We start from the raw sequence: 6,916 nt of genomic DNA, 5'->3' as shown, positions 1-6,916 counted from the left end.
TAATTTACCATCCTCATCCCGCAGTGAAGCACGGGTATTCAGCTATCTACAATGTTATTTATACTGTGTGTTTAATATTCAAATTTATTTTTGGAAAAAGACATTCTTAAAAGCCCACGCAAAGCTGGGCACTCCAGCTAGTACAGTATAATTGGGAGTCTATTCAGAAGAGCATAACATACTCTACTTATGTAGAAACCAAATTTTTCACCCAAACTGAAATTGTTTGACCTCTTTATTATAGAAACAACTAAAATTCCAAAATAAAATGAAAATTGTTTATGCATGTTTCACCTTACACCATGGTCGCAAAGAAACATCAATTGCTTTATTTCTAAAATTATTATTTGACACTGTTTCTCCACATCTTATAAATGAGTCTTTGTTTGTCTGATTGTAAAAGCACCAAACTGATTGTGTTGCAGCTTTCATCATTGTATAGATCAGTGGTTCTCAAAATGGGTGCCGTGGCACCCCGGGATGTTTCGGGGCACTTGCAGTGGTGCCCTGGGTTGATGGTCCAGGACCAATTCAAACTCTTTATGTTCAATGTAATAGGCAAAACCAGTGCTTATGACTTCCAATCATAAACTATGTGGATAAACAGCAAATCATGTCCCTCATTACATAACTGAACCTAAAAATGTCATATAAACACAATTTACTGAATTGTTTTCTGAATTTCTCAACAAAAAAACCTTTGTCCTAGGGGTGCCGTGAAAATAATTTGAATACTCTAGGGCTCCATGATTCAAAAAAGTTTAGGAACCACTGGTATAGATAATTTTTTGTAATGATAGACAACTAACATGATTGGACACAAAACAAATCATGAGCGTTCATTATTTCCCAATGATTGCACACTTGAACTACTTCCGACTGTCACCAAAACCACAGCATAGAGCCAAAGCTGTATCACTCCAACACAGAAATGAATCACAACCCTGCTTCACTAACAGCAGCACATCCCTGCCTCACTGACAGCAACATAAACTGTAATACCATGCTACGCAAAGTAATACATCTGACACTGTGGAGTGTGCTACAATGCTTCTGCATATGCTTACACAGACAGATAATTCCAAGCAGCTGCACGAAAGTTCAGATGTCTCATGCAGTGTTAGGTGGTGACAGTTGCAATGGCAGTTGGGGAGGACTGAAGGCTGGGGTATCCAGGAGCTGCGCTGCAGTCTGACAGGTGTGTGTGTGTGAAGCTGCATCTAAGGAACAGCAGCTGAGTCTGCTGAGGGGAGCTGAAGGTCTCTGGGAGGCATTGAATGGTGCTACAAGTCAGCCCCAAATCCTCTAAGTGCAAGGTGCAGCAGCTTGCAGAGACAGACCTGGGAGGCACAGAGATACAAAAGCCGGAAATGTATGATTATATTTCTATGTGCATTTTTTTTTCTTTTTCTTCATGAAAAATAGCCATTAAATTGGTCATATTCATATTTTACCTACTAGATTTTGCATTATCTCCAACCATTTATATATTATGCTGCATAGACTATTCACTGCATTGGTATGGGTGGGAAAGAGACTAAGGGTTAGAATCTCTGTTCTTTAATGCTCTTACTTTTATGCTGTTCAACTTGCACAATACATTTATTGGCACTTGCCCCAGCAGATTCTTATGAGTTGCTGCTGCAGTTATCTTGGTAGCGGGTCCTGGTCATTGCCAGGTGATCAGGATGCCATGTCATGCTGCCTGCGGGAGTTGCTGGTCCCTGCAGTTGCCGGGTAACTGGAACTCCAGCTTGCTGCTCTGATTCCTGGTCCCAGATGTTGCCTGTCAGCCAGGACACTGGTAAACTATTTGTAGCTTGCTAGGTGCATTTAGTTTATCATTAAGGGACCCGGTCTGCTTTGTGCTCTGTTATTGGTCCCTGATCCTGCTACGAGGCAGCCAGCCCTGTTCCACACTGCCAGTGATATTTCATTTTGACTGTGTCTAACTTCCTAGTTCAAGTTGGTAGCCTGGTCTGTCGGCCCCTATTTGTTTTGCTAGTTCCTGAATTATTTCCTCAGCTATGTCCATGCTGGATGCTCTGTGCATTTGCTAATTACTAGGGACTTCATCTGTGCCTCGTGGATATCTCCACAGGGCACAGATGGACTCTCATTGGACTTTTGTTTTATTTATGCGATCCATTCTGTGGATTTCAACTGCTATTTATTATTTTATACATTTACTCTGCAGTTTAAATAAAGGTATTGAGTATTTCATCATTCCTGTTGACATTCATTACAAACAGCAGAAGTCACTGTGTTATGATCTTGTGCTGCATCAAAGCTTTGGTTCAGATCTGTGAGCTCATTCCTCAGCTGCATTTCACCTGTGTTCAAGTACTGTGTTGAACTACTGAGCTCTCATTACTTTAATGGTAAACTACACATCCACAGTCTGCATAAGGTCATACTGATAGATCTCAGCTACACCCTGCTCTAGAGTCCTCAACACATCCAGTATCCTAAGGTTACAATCCTGTTAACTGCTTCCTTGCCATATTGTGTTACCTGCAGCTCCTACTCTAGCTAATAATCCTGTGGTCCCCAGCCTATTGTGTAAGCCCCTACTTCAAGATGTTTAAGTCATAGCAACAACCTAAATACTGGTGTGTACATCATACACTAAGGGAACAATGGGGGACTGTTATAGGCAGAAACCCCTCTCACTGGCTCTAGGGATCTCACACAATAGTTCTAGAGTTCCCTAACATAGATAAAAAATCAGCTGTCCTCTCCCACCTTCTTATCTCCTCCATTCAGTGTTCCTCCCACTTTACCTTGCCCCTGCTGCATGCATCCTCCCTATGATAACATTGTTCGGTACCATATGCATAAATATTCTAATTGTTGCAACCTACAGATTGATAATGGGTGCTAAACCATACTTTGGGATTGGCTGAGAGCAAGAACACAGGCATGGAGTCTAACATTTTGGTTTTCACCAGGGACCCCTGCAAGGAAGTTTGGTCTATGCTGCAGTCCTCTGTCTTAGTTTCCAATTACTGGCACTGTTATGCAATGGAGTAGAAGCTAATAATATGCTTATCAACATGGAGCTATCCAACTGAATCAGAGCTAGATGGGAACTCGGGTTTAAGAACATTCAGTGGTCAGGCAGGGGTCACACATGGGTCAGGCAGGAATCAGACACACAAGAGAACTACTGTAGGCAGGGACAGACTAGGGCCATTTTTCATCCCTGGTATTGCCGTGAACGTGCGCGCCGAAGGCATCTATGAAGGGGGCATGCATGCCAGTTAAATGGGGCATGAACACAGCTCACAAGGAGCATGCAGTGAGTCAGAGGGCATGTACTTGTGGCACGCCCCCATCTTTCTTGGAAAGAGACACTTTAGGCGGGGAAGGGAAACCCAGAGAGATAGAAGCTGCGCTGTGCGTGGCTATCCCAGCTATCTATTTGCCCAGCCCACCAGACCATTGTCCCTTCTGGCAAATGCCAGAATTGCCAGATGGGCAGTCTGGCCCTGACTGTAGGATCAGGTAATGGAGATCCCTCAGGGAAGGCACTATGAAGCACAAGGCAAGATGCTAGAGTTAGGTATTGAAACCTATACTCTGGCAATGGGTAGTGATCAGAAACTTCCTTGTAGAGAATGTGACCTAAAATTGGTTCCAAACTTTTTGGCACTACTGGACCTTTAAATTATTGACAGTGCTACACACACATCCCTATGGGAGCTGTGACTACCTGTGAGATGCTGGAAGCAGAACTGCACCAGCCAGAGCCAGCAGGAGAGTGGCTGACCAGAACACCTACCATTTTCACTTATGAATATTTTTTTTAACTTCAGTAGGAAATTGATACTGAGATTTCTAAGTTAAAATATAATTGTTACCCTACTAAATGGCCAGTTGCCTTGTGGAGCAGGAACAAGGATGAACTTGGGCTCTTGGTTCACTTCAACAGAAACTACACCAAGCTTAGTCCTCATGGGCAGTCACAACACAAATGATGTAAAAGTAATGATGGGTGTCGAACTATGGTTCTATGATATTGAAAAAAGCAAGCAGCCCATTCTTTGTATAGACCTCTGAATGTAACCACATTCTGTACACCTTACAGTAAGCAATGAAATGGTTGAAACAATGAAGTGGCACTAACATAAAATGTCATGATTCAATAAAAAAAGATGATCACAGTAAACTGATCTGTGACTGATGCTGTGTCTTTGCATACAGATGATTAGATTTGCTAAGCCACCAGTGGATGTTACAATACAAATCCCAGAGGTTGCAACAGTATCTGTTTACAAAGATGTAGTTGCAACGGGATTAGTGCACATATCTGAATCAAGCACATACTATACTGTTTGCGTTCTCTTTCATTTCTAGTTTGGAGGTGCCAGACAAAATGGATACACAATTTAGGGAAGCATGATTGTATTCTTGATTTAAACATTTCTTTTGGATCTCATTTAATAAAAGATGTATGGCTCGGTTTCCAACTTAATCAAAGTACTCAGTTTCTGAGTACTTCCAATCCCAGGCTTGGTATTTCCCACCAGACTCCCATACGAAAAAGAGGCAAAACATCTTCCTCCTGATGTCGGATCTTAGGTGTTTTGGATTCGATAACAGCCCTCCTTGTGCTTTGAGTGCCATTTCACATAGAACACCATTGGGAGAGGATGTGGGGTGGGCTACAAAGTGTTCAAGTGCTACTGTGACTATGATTAAGGGCCGTGGGATACTAGTCTGTGATACACTCAGTGTCATCAGTGAACTAGGGATTTAGGCTGCAGCACTGTCTGTGACTGTGTCAGTCTGTCATCATCATCATCATCATCATCATCATCATCATCATCAGTGAAGGGCTGTGGGCTTGCAGTGTAAAGGCTGTGGGCTACTGTGTCAATAGTAAAGGGCTGTGGTCTGCAGCACTGTGACTGTGTCTGTGTTATGCAAATCGGGATAAGTTCAAACACTGCTAAAAAATAACTTTCAGTAGGTGCTACCATTACTTACTGCAGTGTTAAAAAAAAGTGGATGTTGTTGAGCACTGTGCTTAAACCATAATGTTCAGTAGGTGTCACCATCACTTACTGCAGTGTTAAAAAAAATGTATGTTGTTGTTCAGGCACTGTAGTTAAAAAATAGCATTAAATAGATGCCACCATTACTTGTAGCGCTGTGAGTTGATATGGATCAGTCAACATCAATGAAGAGCAGGAGCAGCAACCCAGTACTAGTGCTGTGACTGCTGCCAGTCATGATAATACTCAAACATCTACTAAAGGTTGTCCAGGGGACACAAAGTTTAAGAAAAGGCACCTAAAATCTAAATCTTTCAAAATGTAAAAGAAAAGAGGTAGAGATGTCCCCTTCAAAACAGACAAATCAGTGCCCCCAAAAAAGAATAACACTAAGGCTGAAGAATAAACTGTGTGTTCACAAATCCCTAAAGAGAATGTAGGGGTGTCCATGTTGCACTATCTGATGCTAATGAGGATGTTGATGATGAGGATGTTTTTTGTGTAAGTCAACCATTAGTGGCAGCAGTTCTTGCTCATGTAAAAGAGAAAGCCATTGTCATGCTTGGGTATAAGTCTAAAAAAGACACCTTTTTGATGTGGAATTAATTTTACCCAAGTACTGACAACATTTGTGAAGGCATCTGTACCATTTGTGAGGGTAAAGTTAGTAGAGGTAGGGACTATCTAGGCACCTCATCCCTGTTACAGCATTTGCAGTGAGTTCATACAACTTACAGTATTTAACAAAATGATAATAATTTGCAAAATAATAAGCAGTCCAGTATCAGCAGCATTGAGCAGTTTGGACCAGCAATTGTGGGTGGTTTGGCAAAACCAAAACATGAAGATGAATTCAAACCCAAAACTAAAACACAGGAGTCAGTGCACATCTCTACATTTAATACACTATTTGGTATTTTCCTGACTTTAATGGGCCCAACTGTGTAATAGCTCTAGGTCTGTGTATAAATACAGTATGTGAAAGCATTTTGCTATGACTGTTTTGTAAAGCTTTTTGTGTTGAGTAAAACAAATGCATCAGAGATACTTTGTCTAATACCATAGTTATTGCTTGGAATGCAAATCATGCAAGATACCATCATTATAATACTGTATCTTGGCCACTGGAGCATCTATTTCATGCTGTGAATAAAGAATATGTTATTATGCCCACTGGAGAAGCTAGCATGGCTGTTTCCCTTCAAATTAACAAATGCAAACATGCATATAAATTATTATTACTTTTTTTCTGCAGAATAAAAGAAACCAATGCTGTTGTTATTGTTTTGCAGATTTATAAAGATCCAAGATTTCCTGTAGCGCTGTACAGAGTACACAGTACATACAGTACAGGATTATACTGTATACTGTAAAGTATACTGTATTCCCCTACTGTAAATTATAGGATTGTTAGAAGACATTGTGGATCTCCGAGGTGACTACAAATATCCATAGTGATGTACAGTAGTTGCTGCATTATCCTTATAATATGCAAGTTTTCTTAATAAACACTTAAGTGATGACATCAGAAGTTATTGATTGTAAGCAATGACATTAGAACTCTACTTTTATACAACTATAACATACAAGTGATGCTAATATATGTATAAACTTTGTAAATAATAACAATACCAACATCTTTTTTATATATTCTTAAAAAAAAAAAAAATCACAATACAACATCATTTTTACAGTTACGCAACAAGGTTACACAATAGATATGATAATGCTGTTTAAAAAAGTTTACTAACTAAATTGAAAATATTTTCTTTAAATCCCTGTTTCTTTCAATACCTTTAACTTTATCCCCTACATCTGCGGCTTTCTTTATGCTTTTGGCCGTGTGGCATTATATGTTCCTATTTAATTCATCACTGGTCCTGTTTTTGCTTTGTCACTGCAAATGTATGACCTGC

At 40.3% G+C, this 6,916-nt stretch overlaps 1 long non-coding RNA gene across 1 annotated transcript; it reads left to right on the top strand.

The window, feature by feature from the left end:
• The first annotated feature begins 1,167 nt into the window (after window positions 1–1,167).
• Window positions 1,168–6,525, top strand: LOC135057670 (uncharacterized). Its single transcript, XR_010244288.1, has 2 exons — window positions 1,168–1,372; window positions 6,293–6,525. It is a non-coding gene; the product is annotated as an uncharacterized LOC135057670 (long non-coding RNA).
• Window positions 6,526–6,916: the final 391 nt, after the last annotated feature.

This window comes from Pseudophryne corroboree, chromosome 3 (genome assembly GCF_028390025.1).
Source record: "Pseudophryne corroboree isolate aPseCor3 chromosome 3, aPseCor3.hap2, whole genome shotgun sequence".
Lineage (NCBI taxonomy): Eukaryota > Metazoa > Chordata > Amphibia > Anura > Myobatrachidae > Pseudophryne > Pseudophryne corroboree.
The sequence above is the reverse complement of the archived record's forward strand: the minus strand, read 5'-3'. Positions and strand labels throughout refer to the sequence as shown.